At 37.9% G+C, this 14293-nt stretch overlaps 1 long non-coding RNA gene across 1 annotated transcript in view; it reads right to left on the bottom strand.

Annotated features, from left to right (window-relative positions):
- The window catches only part of LOC117023939 (uncharacterized), a 48153-nt gene extending 35209 nt beyond the window's left edge, over window positions 1-12944 (bottom strand). The window contains exon 1 of the long non-coding RNA XR_004423287.1: window positions 12818-12944. This is a non-coding gene — a long non-coding RNA (uncharacterized LOC117023939). The remainder of the gene's footprint in view (window positions 1-12817) is intronic.
- Window positions 12945-14293: the final 1349 nt, after the last annotated feature.

The following is a 14293-nucleotide window of genomic DNA, read 5'->3' as shown; positions in this document are numbered from 1 at the left end:
TCAAATTTTCATCAAAATTTCCATCAAAATTTCAGTTCCTTATCATCTAATGCTGCTTGTGCTATTGTCCTCATTTGCTCCCCCAGGTCCTTGTCCACCATTTTCCACCCTGCTCTGTGCCCTGGGAAGCTGATCTCTATAAATTACATCATTGGTTCTTTGGTTGGTGGTTTGTTTTTGTCAAGAGAGATAACAGCAGGAAATTGGATCTTGGGAGGAGAGAGAGGTAAGGTAATCATATTTTTCTGGCTTTTTCCCTGCCAGGCTCTGGGTTAGCAGTGGATGTATTCCTTTAAGAGACCAATCCTGTTAGGCAACCCTCTCCTCTCGTTATCGGGTCTTGGCAGATTTCTAGTAACTTCTTTCCTTTTCCCCCTTCAAGCCTAGGGGTGGTAGTAGCTTTCCAGAGTTGTTCGTTCCAGCGTTCTTCCCCAGTCAGGCTGTGTTCCGGAATCCATCCAAAAACTTTGTTCTCCACTCCGCCATCTATTTGCTGCGAAAACTCTGACCCACACTCTGAGATTACCCTAATCTGTATCTCAGGTTCACTCTCTGGCCTGAGGTCAAGATCCATGAAACTATTGTATCTACTAACAGACCCATTTGGGTTTTCTGGAGATATTTAAATACTAACATCACCAGCAATGAACAGACACATCAGCTTCTCCTCTTTCTCTACATTTCCCTTTTTAGAAAAGGACACAGCTATAAAAAAAAAAACTCAAATTTTTAGACAGAAATAAGGAAGTCATCTTTAACACCCCTCTTTCCTTCAATTCTCTCATCCACTAAATACTAAGTTTTACTAAGTCTGCTCTAACTATTTCTTGAACACATCCATTTTCCCCATTCTCGCTGCCTCTATACTAGACCAGACTACCTTCAACTCTTGTGGGTCTCCCCTGCAATATATTTTCCATAGGGAAACAAGAGTAATCTTTCTAAAAAGCAAATTTCATTATGTCAAAACTCCATTTAAAAGCCTCTAAAATGGATTTTCCTTGCCTTGGATAAAATCTGGGCTCCTTACACATGGTTATGCACTCCCCCACTATCTGACACATGCTCCAGTATAACATCCATTATATTTTATTGTAATTTGTTATTTAAATGTCACCTGCCTCCATTAGTGTGAAAGCCCATAGGTCAGGTGTTATGGGTTGCATTGCATTCCTCCAGAATCTATGTGTTGAAGTTCTAATTCCCAATAACTATGAATGTAACATTATTTGGAAATTGGATCATTACAGATATAATTAGTTAAGATGAGCTCTTACTGGAGTAGGGTTTGTCTTTAATCCAATATGACTGGTGTCCTTATACAAAGGGAAATTTGGACACAAACACAGACACACATAGAGGGAAGGTGATATAAAGAGATACAGGGAGAAGACAGCCATTTACAAGCCAAGAAAAGAGGCCTGAAACAGATCCTTCCCTCACAGCCCTCAGAAGGAATCACACCTTCATATTAGACTTCTGGTCTCCAGAACTATGAGACAATAAATTTCTGTTGTTTAAGCCACCCAATTTGTGATACTTTGTTACAGCAGTGCTAGCACACTAATACAGCAGAGAACATGCCTGCCTTGATTATCATAGTCTCCCAAGTTTCTGGCAGTGTCGCAAACATACACAGTAGGTATTCCACAAATATTTGCTGAATAATTGAATGAATTCCTATAATTAGGATAATGTAAAATTGCATATTCGGCGGGTACTTTAGATCAATGTGATGGAGCTTAATTTTGAAGTAGCAAGAATATCTCATTAAAACCTCATCTCAAACTGAAAAATCAAAAGACAGTGTTTTAATCAGGCACTATCACATTCAGTATTAGTTGATCAAGCAGGAAAATGGAGTAAATTTTCCATCAGAAACATAAAATTCTAAGGATCGTTACTCAGATAGAATACAAACTTACTTTTAAGATACTATATCAGTTTTACCTTATTCCTTTCATGAGCCCTTCAGGTTTTACCTATATAAATAAGAATCCTTATTGTCAACAGGGACTTGAGCACAGGGAGTGAAAGAGTTCGAGTGGGTTTGTTGTCATTTTTCCTTATAACAGAAGTGCCAGGCAAGGAAGATTGTTCCGTTGCTACTTTCTGAGTTTCTCTTCATAAGTCAAACCTGAGAGTTCCAGCTCTATCAACAGAGTACTTACAGGGTGAAGTTGGGAAACACTGTTAAAATTTCATGAACCGGAATCAAATTTATCAGTCCATTCAGCTTTCCTTAGTGCTCCAAAGATTGAGTTGGTTCAGCTGAGATATGGCATGTGGATTTCTTAATGAATAGTGAACCCTAGAAGTTTCTGTGTCCTTTAAAAAGCATATCTCTTAACCTAATTGCACATGTGAAAGTTAGCTAATATTTTGGACACCAGAACCTCCTTACCATTGGGGCATTACAGGTTGGCATTTCACAAATGAAAGAGCTCTCCGTAATTAAATTAAGACTGGTCATGGTGATTAAGTGATGAATATAATTTGCGTTGTTATATTCTGAATGGTCATATCTAGAAAAATCAGCAGCCTAATAAAACACATTAGTAGTGACTTTGTACTTGGAGATATCAATGATCTGGCCCAATCTTGATTCTTCAGGTGTAAAGTCACATACATGACATTAGTGAATGTCTTATGAGATGTCACCAAGATGCTGCCTTCAAAGAATGGAGAGTACTTGAATTTAGTCACTTTTAGTAACATTTCTTCCTTACTAACTGCTATTTTCCATGTCACAGCTCGGATCAAGACTTGAAGTGCCTTTGGTGTTTGTCATGTCATATTTTATTTTTTTTTGTCATGTCATATTAAGATAACTCTATAACTCCAATCAAGTCCTCCACAAAAGAAGCTAAATGATCAGAACCTTGCACTTCCTTTAAAGAATGAATCTCTCCATACCATGTGGCCAATTCTCAAGAAGAGAAGCCCTTACACACTGGCATATTCTTGGCCTATATCCTGAACTCTATCACCTCGCCAGAACTGGAATTCTTTTTCTTAACACGTTACTGGAATCATTTTCTTGAGCACTCCACGCCTTTGCTCTGATGACTAACAATGCCTTTCCACCCTCACATTTGGCTTCACCCCCCAGTGAAGCCAAATGCCCACTCACGGCCCCTCATACTGTACCACATTTCCTCTATCTATGCAGACTATTATACTCTTAACTTGAGCCATTCAGATCCCTGTACTGTATGTGCCATCAGCAATTTGGCAGAGATTTTCGCAGTCCAGGAAAAGGAAAACCAGATAATAAAGAAAGAAGTGAAGTTTACCTTTGTTGCTAGTTCAGGATTCCCTTTCTACAACCATGGTCCCTTAGAATCTAGGATTGGAGATATACTAATGCCATGATGATTGCTCTGTGGACTTCTACCTAAGTCTGAGGTGTAGAATTTGCAAAAGTTTAAAAATGTTATAGAATACCTTCTCCTTCACAGAAATAGTTTATAATTCTTTCCCTGTTTCAGTCTCCCATCACCATAGCAATAGGTGGACTGATCAGTACCACTGCTACTTGGAACATACATTTACAGATTATTGTCCTGGAAAATCTCTTATAGTTCTCTCTTTGTTTGAACCAGTAGAAATTTGGTTTTCTGTTACTTGCAAATAAATGATTTCTAGCAAGTCATTAATTCAGTCTTTCATCTGAGAGAATCTCCTACTGTATTTTAAGAAGAGACAAGGCAAGGCACAAGAGTGGAAAAGGAACTTGACTGACTAATCTAGAATTCCTGGTGTCTCTGAAATTCCAGGGCCAATTTTAACAGGCTTCACAACTTTGTCTTGGTAAACATCCTCAGCTTCTCTCTACTCATTTGGTGTTTTCAGGTAGCTTGTCCGTCCTGGTGTCCATGAATCAATCATCAAATTGCATCCAATCAGCATGAAATAAAATAATTGTTTTTTTTTAAAGATCCTTGAATATTCTTAATTCTGAGTATTTGGAGCTTTTAAAGTATATGCAAAGAATAAGTTGTTCTTGAGTTTTTGTATGAATTAGGAGAAAAGAGACTGACAGCGACCTAAATTATTACCAAAAAGATTGGAGTATCAGTGACTAAAAGTAGAAGATATAGGATATTTATTACATGTTTTAAAAGAAATATGTTCAATTTATTAATCTGTCTAACTAATAAAACATAGACAATTATTTCTAAAAGAAAATTATTAATAATCATGACATTTAGAAGAATGTGAAAGAGAAAAGAAACATTTTTTAGTGCAGTGAATTCTTCAAAATGCAGGCAAATTTGAGCTGGCAAAAACATTATGAACTCAAGCCTTTTATAAATACATAAATATAATTTAATATTTACATTTTAATAAAATATTGAAGGTCAGGATGACAAAATGCACCATCACTACGGGTACTGTAACTACCTTTAAGGGAAGAAAGATCATACCTTTCCATGTTTTCTTTAGATTGACATTGGAATAATTACACAATAGTACATGAATCAATAATGTGCTATATACATAGGTCTGATTAGACTATCAAACACGAAGTCTGCTTGTGCTTTGGTCAGTCAACATTTCTCTCAATTTAAAAAAAAAAATAAAACAGCACAAGAAATACAAGCAATTTTCTCTCTTCCATGTTGATTTCCAACATAATGTTTGCAGGAATGGAGCCTGCAAGGGAACTTGGAAATTGGAACTCTTTTTCAATTAGCCAAGGAAAGTCAAAGAGAATTTCCAGTAGTGACTCAATTAATCCAAGTACAGCAGGGAGTACATCCTAATAGTTGAAGTAAGAAATGGGGAGAGGATGCCTAAAATACATTTCCAATTCCAAAGCTTCAAAACTGAGTGGCCTGAGGCAACTCTACTTGCCTACCTGTCCTCCTGTCCTTCAGGTTTCTCCATCGTAAAAATAAACAAAGTGAACTTCAATTTAGTTTCATCATCTGGCAAATGCTTAGAATACTTACATGCTCTACTAGCGGTGTTCATAGAGCAGATCAAAGAGAGGGCCTAGAAATTGACAAGGCTATTAATTGCTAGTTATGTCCTACCTTAAGTTTGTACTCCTCAGGTCTTCTTTTGATGTCAAGAATATTTTCACATTTGTCTTCAGACTCAGGTATTTTTACTTTTTTGGATGGGGAGATATTTATCAGTGCAGCTGAGATAGCTTTGATAATATCAATTTCCGCTTTAAATCTCTCTTGAGAAGCACTCACATCTTGTAGGCTCACCTAAGCCGATTCCAAGGAAGTCTCTCGAGTAACTATCCTCGGGCTATATGCAGGCATTTCAGCTTCTAGCTGAGATTCCGCTGAGTTAATAGTTTAAGATTGTTTTAAGAAAAATGTTCCTGAATGGCAAAGCTCCAGAGAACATCTGAATTATCATTTGTGAATAATGAAGGGGAGTGCTGCTGTCTCTAGAGCCAAAGCCAGCCCTGACAAAGCACAAGGTGAAGCTGTCATCTCAGAGGAAAGACACAATACCCCCAGCAGCTCTGTCCCAGCAGCAATATGGCAGTAGAGCTCTAGGGTAGACACAGCTCATCATGACAGTGGATTTTTCTTGCAACCTCTTGATGATGAAACAACACCTATCTTTTCTTCTTCTAATCAAAATGCAGATTACATTTCATCATGCACTACAGGGACTTTGAAAGCAAAAACTGATTCTAAAAAAAAAACTCCCCGCTGAGTAATAGTATTAGTTTATGTTTATTGCTACATAGAAAGAGTCATGCTGCTTTTCTGTTTTGGACTCTTTACATATACTCTTTCCACTGTCTGGAATGCCTTTCTCTTTTTCCACTTGGATAAAGTTCAATCCTGGGAGGAAAGCTTTCCTTGGGACCCTTACCACCTCCCAGGTAGGTAGAATACCCACCTATGGGTACCCAGGTCCTCCCGGGACTCCTTATTTCATAACATTTCTCCCACTCTAATATAATCTTTGGTTCCTTCTCTTGGCCACTAAACTGTGACCTCCCTGAAGTAGAGGACAGCTGACATCTTGGTATCTTCGGGGCCTCATGGCTAGCACAGAAGTGTACTGAAATAAGCAGTTTTGTTGAATTAACGCACCTAGTGCTGTCCAGCAATAAATGCTCTCAATAACTAACGTAACTGAGAGTTATACATCGTATATAATTACTTCAGCACTTTCGACACACATACATACATACAAGCATGTAGATAATGAATGATTTTTAAACACTTTTCCTATGTTGACTTTCTGACTCAAGTGTGCTCTCTGGAGCCATAATTTGTTCACATTTATCTACTTTATTAGACAATTTTTTTCAAAGAGCCTGTGTCCTGCTTCCTGTGACCAGCAGGCACAATAATAAATACTTTTTGATTAAATAAACAATCAAATATGTAAAGATGACTGATGGCGTCCATGGCTAGGAAGAGGGCATGACAATTGTGGGTTGACTCAATAACTGCAATTAATCAAACAGAGGTGATAACTGGAGTTAGGAAAGAGAGAGTAAGAGTGGGTCTGGGATAAGGAGAGTTTAGGAAACTAACACTAAAACCCTGCCACAGACTAGGTAACTGGCCATAGTCAGGATAAAAGAAATTAGCCCGTATATAAAGATGTTGCCATAGAAATAACGGATGGGATTCTGCAGTATAAAAGGGTTAAACTTTTGTTTACTGATAAAAGAGGTGTTTTATTCAGTTGAGAATTAGAAAAACAATCTTGAGCTATCTCAACGCAGGGAATAAAAGAGAGCAAATCTAAAGCACAGGTCTGCAATAGACAGTTTCCAAAGTTAAAAAAAAAAAATCCAAAAAAAACCATGTTGCTTGGACAAAGGGCAGAAGGGAGGACATGGGGACATGATCAATTCTCTTCATGGTCAACTACCTGAGAGTCACCGACAAGCGAGGCTGGAAAACCCCTTCCTCCCAAAGAGGAGTATTCATTTGCAAGCCACTTGGCATCTTTTTCAATCTTGGTCTACTCACTGCCTATTAGAATAGACAATCATTGCAGAGGCCCACCGCACCCGGCCCAGATGCTTTGGCAATTCTGACATGCCTCTCCATTTCATCAAAGCACTCAGACATCAGAGCATTTATATCGTACCAACTGGAGACCAGCCCCTTTATCCTGACGCTTATGTGTTCTTATGCTACAAAAACGCTTATACACAAACACTTGGAAACCACGTAGGGGAATTGCCATCCAAGGTACCACATAATGCAGCCAGCCATGCTCAACAACGGAGTCCTACTAACACCAGTACATGTTCTGTTGAGAAAAATTAAAAAGCTACTCACCTGTAAAAGAAAGCCATTTCCCATTTGATTGTTGCCAGCCCCAAATTGCAGTTGTATAGACCCAAGTTAGCAGTAACACACACACACACACACACACACACACACACACACACACACACACACACCCTTCAGTTAAAGCTCAGGAACCATGTGATTTAGCATGGAGTCTTAGCAAATAAATAGAAACTTTTTTTATTCCTTCTCCTTCTTCCAGTTGGCCGATGGGTATAATAAGCTGACTGAGTCTGCCATCAGCTCCATCAGAGTGTGGATAAAAGAGCAAAAGGCAGCAAGGGTTTTTTTTGTGTCTAGCCAACAGAGCATCCCCAGGGAAATCTGCAGAGGTGGGAAACAGTTTTCAGAATTTCTGTGATATACTATCTTTCATCAAAGGTGCTTATGGTGATTGAAATGTACTAACAAAACTTCCTTTCAAAACCCTGGGATTGGGATTTTGAAGTATCCTTAGAGCCGACTTGTGGAAGATTACAAAGGGTCTGTTACCTATACCAGTGCTGACCCAATCATTCATGCGCAGGATTCTTGCATCACCATATTTTTTTCCCCTACGGTCTGTATGGCCAGAGAGAAGTCACGCCAGGCCTATGTTCAGGCACCTGTCTCTGTTCACTAAAACTGAAGGGACACTGTAATGGTGGTGGGGGATGGGAGGACTTCAAGGTCATAAAACAGAAGAAAAAAAAGGAAGCTGAAAATTGAGAGGAGGAGGTATAGTAAGAACCACTCATGACCTTTCTTACTGATGGGTTTTTAGCAATGATGAAGATCAATGAACTACCCAATAGTGTACTCCATTATTCCTAATGACTATATTAACTAATATGATTCATTCTTAATAGGTATTTAAGAAAACTGCTAGGTTTCAGTAAGTCAAAATGATTTGTTAGTCATTCTCCTATCTTAAGAACCATCTCTAAATGGATGATTTCTTTGTGTGTGCCTCGATTTCAATCTCAATGCTTTCATGTGGGCATTTTCTGTTGAAATATTTCCTAACCCTTGTGATGGATTCTGGTGATGTTTGACAGAATAGATGGTCCTCCTCTCCATGAGTTCCTCTGGTCTGTTTTTGAGTATCCTTACCACATTGTACACACATTTTGGACTCTCTAGGACCTTTGGTCCTACACCACTGCATTCCTGTCATGAGATCCCATCAGATGCTTACTTCTGCAGGCCCTGACCAGGCCCCACTCAGGGATAAATGGGGTTCACTTATCTAATAAGAAGGGTGCAAAAGTTTCCTCATTGAGAAAAGGGATGAACTTTGGTATTAAAGTCTCTTCCTTATTTCCTTGACTGTGGCCATTATTTAACCAAGTATATTTATTTGATCTTTCGGCAACATTCCATCCTGTAGGCCTCCTGATGTTTGGGTAGCCAAACAATACTTTTGACTATCCAAAGCATAGATGCTGGTGCCAAACAGCCTGGATTAAATTTAGCTCTAATCATAACTAGCTTTTTGATCTTGGGTAAATTACTTAATCTCTCTCTGCCTCAGTTTCCCACCTCTGTAAAATGTAGTTAATACACTATTTTTATTTCATAGGACTTTGACAATTCAACTTCCTGGGTTTTCCACAAACCCCAGGTTTGTTTCATCACAGGCCCAAATTCTTACCTCATTATACACCTGGTCCTTAAAAGATATTTGAATTTACACTTAAGTATTTTCAGAGTCCTCACTGTCAACCAGAAACCTAAGTCTAAGAAATAAGTACAGTGCCATAGAAAACACTAAGAATATTTCTTTAAAAAAACTAGAGATTCTTCTTTATCATGAGAGATGTAGAACCCAAACCAACAGACAAATCTTTGTTGCCTTCTCTGTGGCCAGCAAAGCAGGCAGCAAAAAAGCAGAGCTGGCCCTTGAGGAACTTGTAGCTCAGTTTTTCCAATGAATTGTGATAACACACATTCTATTGAAGATCATACAGACTAGATGTTTCAAAACAAATTTTATATTCGACTCTATGAATAGTGTGAGTTCAAGGGAAGGAGAACTAGTATGTGCTAGAATAGGCCAGCAAGTCTCATGGCCTTGCCCAAGTTCAACAAGAAAGAAGAAAGGAAGACAAATCACTGCCATCTGGATGAGTATGAGGAGGTCTAGGGCAACATAGAGTCACTCAACGTTTTGGTCTAATTACATGAACTTTTGCTTTTTAAAAATGTGTCTAATGCCTACAAGCGCTAAATTTAAATTTGAAGAACTGAAATTCTCTCTCTCTCTCTTTCTCTCTCTCTCTCTCTCTCTCTCTCTCTCTCTCTCTCTCTCTCTCTCTCTCTCTCCAGTTCTTGCTCACATATCCATTACATATTATTACAACAAACAAACAAAGCTTTTGGCTGATGTTTTACCGACTGGTTTATAACTTGATGCTGTCTGCTCAATGTCTCTCAATGTTTCTACTTTCAGAATTTTTCCTCCCTTTATAAGTCTAGCATTAGTTCTTCCTCGCCCTTTAGTATACATATTTTTTTTAAATTTTGCAAGCTAAAAGGATTTCATTTCAAACACCTATAACCCTTCTTGCAAGTCATCAATAAACCCATTCAATAATTTAGTGTCTAATTGAATTGATCTTGATGGCCTCTCACTGAGCAGCTCCACTTTTCCTTTTCAAGCTTCTTCCTGCCCATTTCCCAGGCCACACTCTGCCATAGCTTGCTATTTATCAATGATTTTTTGCATAGAAATCTGTCAACTTATGTTTGATCCATATCCTCATATATGTAAAGAATATATATTATTTTGAAATTACCTTGTAAGATGGAAGAGAGGAGGAAAACTCGGGAAAAATCTTTTACCATTAGATAAAAAGAGACTAGAAGATTAATTCCTGAGGGTATGTACCAACATAGAAAAGTACAGATTTGTGAATACCCACTGGACATTGTTTTGTGAAACAGCGCCCTGACAAAAACAGGAAAAAAAATATGCTGAATTACTTGCTACTTTCTCTCCTCCCTCTTTGCACTTTCTCTTCCTTTCCATTTTGTCAGACTAAAACTCTAAACCTAGAACCCTCATTGGAAGAGACATTCATTATTTATCTTGGTGATTTATAAAAGTGCCTATTCTTTGTGGCAACTAGTCACTGAATTTTAAAATTAAACATAAATTATGTAAGTATGTCACAATGGGTAGCATTACATTAACTGCTTATGCCACTACTGGGCATAGATTGATCTGGCAAGCTACTGGAAATGAGGAAAAAATGCCAACCATCCAAAAGCTAAACCAAATAAATGTGCTTTGCATTGGGACTCAGTTAAAGGCAAGTTTCAAAGGGAACTGCAAAGGTAAAGCTTTTCTTTTTTTCCTTTTTGGTTTTATTGCAACGGCCAGGACCCCTTCTAAGTAGCTGTGACCATTTAATACCCAAGGAAGGATAACTTAAAATAAGATAAATACTGGTGTGTCTCTCAGAAACTTGAGGAATTATAACAATCACTTGTTTTTCACCATATAAGACAGAGAAGAATTATCTAGTTCATTGCATGCATGGAAGGCAAACTTTCCAAAAGAATATATGAAGATTTTGGCTTCCCAGTCCCATGGGAGTAAATGTTATAAGATTCATTCTCTGATGTAAACAACTGGAAAATTAAGCAAAATGTAGGGAACAACTATTTTCAAACATTGGCAAACAGGCAGCACACAGGACTCTGATTTCTGAGAGAAGGAAAACAAATCAGGTTTTCTGCTTAGAATCACCATCCAGACGTTTCTGGAGAGAGACTGAGCTCAGACAGAGCACAGTGTTTTTATTGTATAGGAGACAGAGGCCGGAGATCAGGGAAGCTGGAATTGTGGACACAGTACTAGAGAGAAGGGAACTGCATAGAGACAAAGCTTCAGAAATCTGCATAGGGTACCTTTGAATCTGCTATTGAATCTGCTATACATCATTAAGTGAAAATTTATAAAGCCAGACAAAGAATTCTCAGGGAGCTTGTAATCAGAACAACACCCAGTGCTCAAACAAGGCTAAGGATCATTTAAATTTCAGTCATCCAGAGTGGTGCAATCAGCAGTCGACTAAAACTAGCCTTATAGTAAAGACCACAATAGACATTTAACAATATAGCTTAAGAAATGATGAAGCTACTCTTCAAGTATCTTTGAAGCCAGCCAATTTTTTTTCAACACTTTTTCTATGACCAAAAAAAAAAAAAAAATCAGACCCTAAATAGCATAAAATTGACAGTGTCTAACATTCAAACCAAAAATTACTAGCCATTAAAAAATGAAGGAAAACGTGACCAAGAACCAGGTGAAAAAAATCAGTCAATAAAAATAGACAAAACAAAAAAAAAACAGACAGAAATAATAAAATTAGCAGGAAAAGGCTTTAAAACAGGTATTATGAATATACTCACTAAACAAAGAATATGAAGATAATCTGAAGAGAAAAGGAAGATATCATTAAGTTGCAAGCAAAAATTCTAAAGAAAAAAAACACAATATCTAAAATGAAAAGTTCAGTGTGTGTGTGGTATTAATAGCAGATTAGATTCTGACAGATATAAAATCAGTGAATTTGAAGACACTGCAGTAGAAACAATCCAAACTAAAAATCAGAGAGGATTAACCAATAAATACAGCCTCAGTGACTAGGGAGACAATATCAAGTGATCTAGTATATATGTATGTGGAGTCCCAGAAGGATAGGGAAAGTCTGTGGGGATATGAAAAAATAATGCCCTCAATTTTTTTTTTTAATTCGATGAAAACTCTGAATCTACAGTTATAAGGAGCTCAATGCATCCTACATAGATACACATAAACACAAACGTAGACACACATACACACACACACACACAATCAGGCCAAGGCACATAAACAAATTCTTGAAAACAATAACAAAAATTTAAATCTGCCAGAGAAAAAAAGACATGGCACAGACAAATGAAGAAAATAATTACTACAGACATGTCAAAAGAAATGACATACACCAAAAGAAAATGAAAACCCACCTTAAAGTTGGTAGGGAAAAAAAAAACACACACAAAACAACAGCTATCAAATTAGCATTCTAAATCCAGCAACAATATTTTTCAACATGAAGGCATAATAAAGACATATTCAGACAAACAAAAAGTGAGATAATTTGTTGCCAGCAGCCCTGGGTGTTAAGAAATGATAAGAAAGTTTTTTCAGGCTGAAAGAAAATGATTCCAGATGGAAACGTGGACCTAAAAAAAATAAATAAGTAAAAGGTACTAGAAAGGACAAATATGTGGCAAATATCAAGTTGTTTTCTCTTTTACAAACCAAGTTTCTTAAATAATACCATGTCTGTATTTCCATCGGAACGTGAGTCTTCCAAGGCAGGGACGCTGTCTTGTTCATTATTGCATACCCAGCGAGTGGTTATGTCCACCTCAGAGTAGACATGAACTAACATTGCTTGTTTTTTTTTTTTCCCTCAAAATATTCAAGGTTGCTCAAAGTCATACTGATGGATCAATCATTCCTATTTACAAAGAAGTCAATCACTCACCTTTACAAAGAATTTGCAAAGGGCAGGGAGCCAGGGTGGTGCCATCCTGAGCAATAATTATCTGGGATGAGAATTCCACGCTTCAAAACAGCCCTTTCTGTTCATCAGAACCACAGTCCTGATTTTCTCCCCAATCTCTCTCTACATATTAAGTGCGGACACTAGGAAGTGGTTAGTTGATTCTGAACCTCTTTTAATTTGTAAAAGGCAAGTCTTTAATCAAATCTCAAGGGAAGTAAAGGACATCCTGTCATAGGAACAAGGAGGACATTTAAGACATGGAAGCACAAATGAAAACATTCTTAATGGGAATAAAAAGGTGTACAGAGAACTGGATTCCTAAAAGCGTGCCAATTTAATGAATTATTTTAATTCATTAAAGGCAACCAATTTAAAGGCAACCAATACTTGCATCTCCCTCTTAACCTTTCAACTGGCTGAATAGGCATTATTTTTATTAAAACAGCGGTGTACCTTTTGCTGTTGCTATTGCTAACTGTGATGTTACCTTGACACCCCACCCTCCTTCACCAAATCAGAAGTTTGATAGAGGGGCATCGCTGACCCCTAATTTGAGCATTGACTATTTGGGTGTTTGCCTAATAAGCATTCCTCACAGCAGTTGTTTTCCATGCTATGGATTATAGGTCCAGCAGCATGTGCCACAGGCATCAAGGAACCTAGCCCTGGATGCCTTAGACCAGGAAGAAGCTATACGTGCCAGCGGAGATAATCATGGAAATACTGACCACATGGTATCAGTTAAAATACCTCCAGATTTTCCATCCCCATCCCTGTGTAAGGACTTGGGAAATCAACTGAGTGAAGAACTGTGAGGAAAGGGAAGAATGGGTAGGGGAAGTGCTTGGGATTAGAGCCTTGCGATCCTTTCATAGAAGAAAATGCATCTCTTTGTTTCTCTCTTTTTCTCTGAAATTGCATGTCACATTTCAGTGATTTTTTTTTTTTTCACTTGACACAGGTATTAGGGAAGTGACGCTGTTGTCAAGAAGTCACACAAAGGCAGGTCCAACTCGATTCAGTGGAAAGCAAATAAAAAAACTGAAAGTGAACTCAAATCTTTTCATTTATGAAAGTGGTCATTTTCTCTCCATGAGTAAATTGGGTCAATCCAGACATGGAAAACCAAAGATTTAAACTTCAACTGAAATTAGAGTCTTGCTCGCATATGAATACCCCCAAACTTGGAGGATAGCTCATTCAACAATCCTTCTACATTTCAGGTATGGTGTTAGGGAAGGCTAGGTTCAGCTGTGAGCGACAGAAAAGCTCAAGCTTCAAATTTATTGCTCTCAGATATAAATGATTCTGGAGATAAGCATGTCAGCTCGTATAGTAGTAGCTCCCTGATTACTAAGAGACCCAGGCTCCTTATATTCTGTTGTTCTACCATCTTCAACATGTAGCTTCTACCTTATAGGCCAAGATGACTTGATGTCCACAGTTCAGAAGCAG

This window comes from Rhinolophus ferrumequinum, chromosome 6, assembly GCF_004115265.2.
Source record: "Rhinolophus ferrumequinum isolate MPI-CBG mRhiFer1 chromosome 6, mRhiFer1_v1.p, whole genome shotgun sequence".
Taxonomy (NCBI): Eukaryota; Metazoa; Chordata; class Mammalia; order Chiroptera; family Rhinolophidae; genus Rhinolophus; species Rhinolophus ferrumequinum.
The sequence above is the reverse complement of the archived record's forward strand: the minus strand, read 5'-3'. Positions and strand labels throughout refer to the sequence as shown.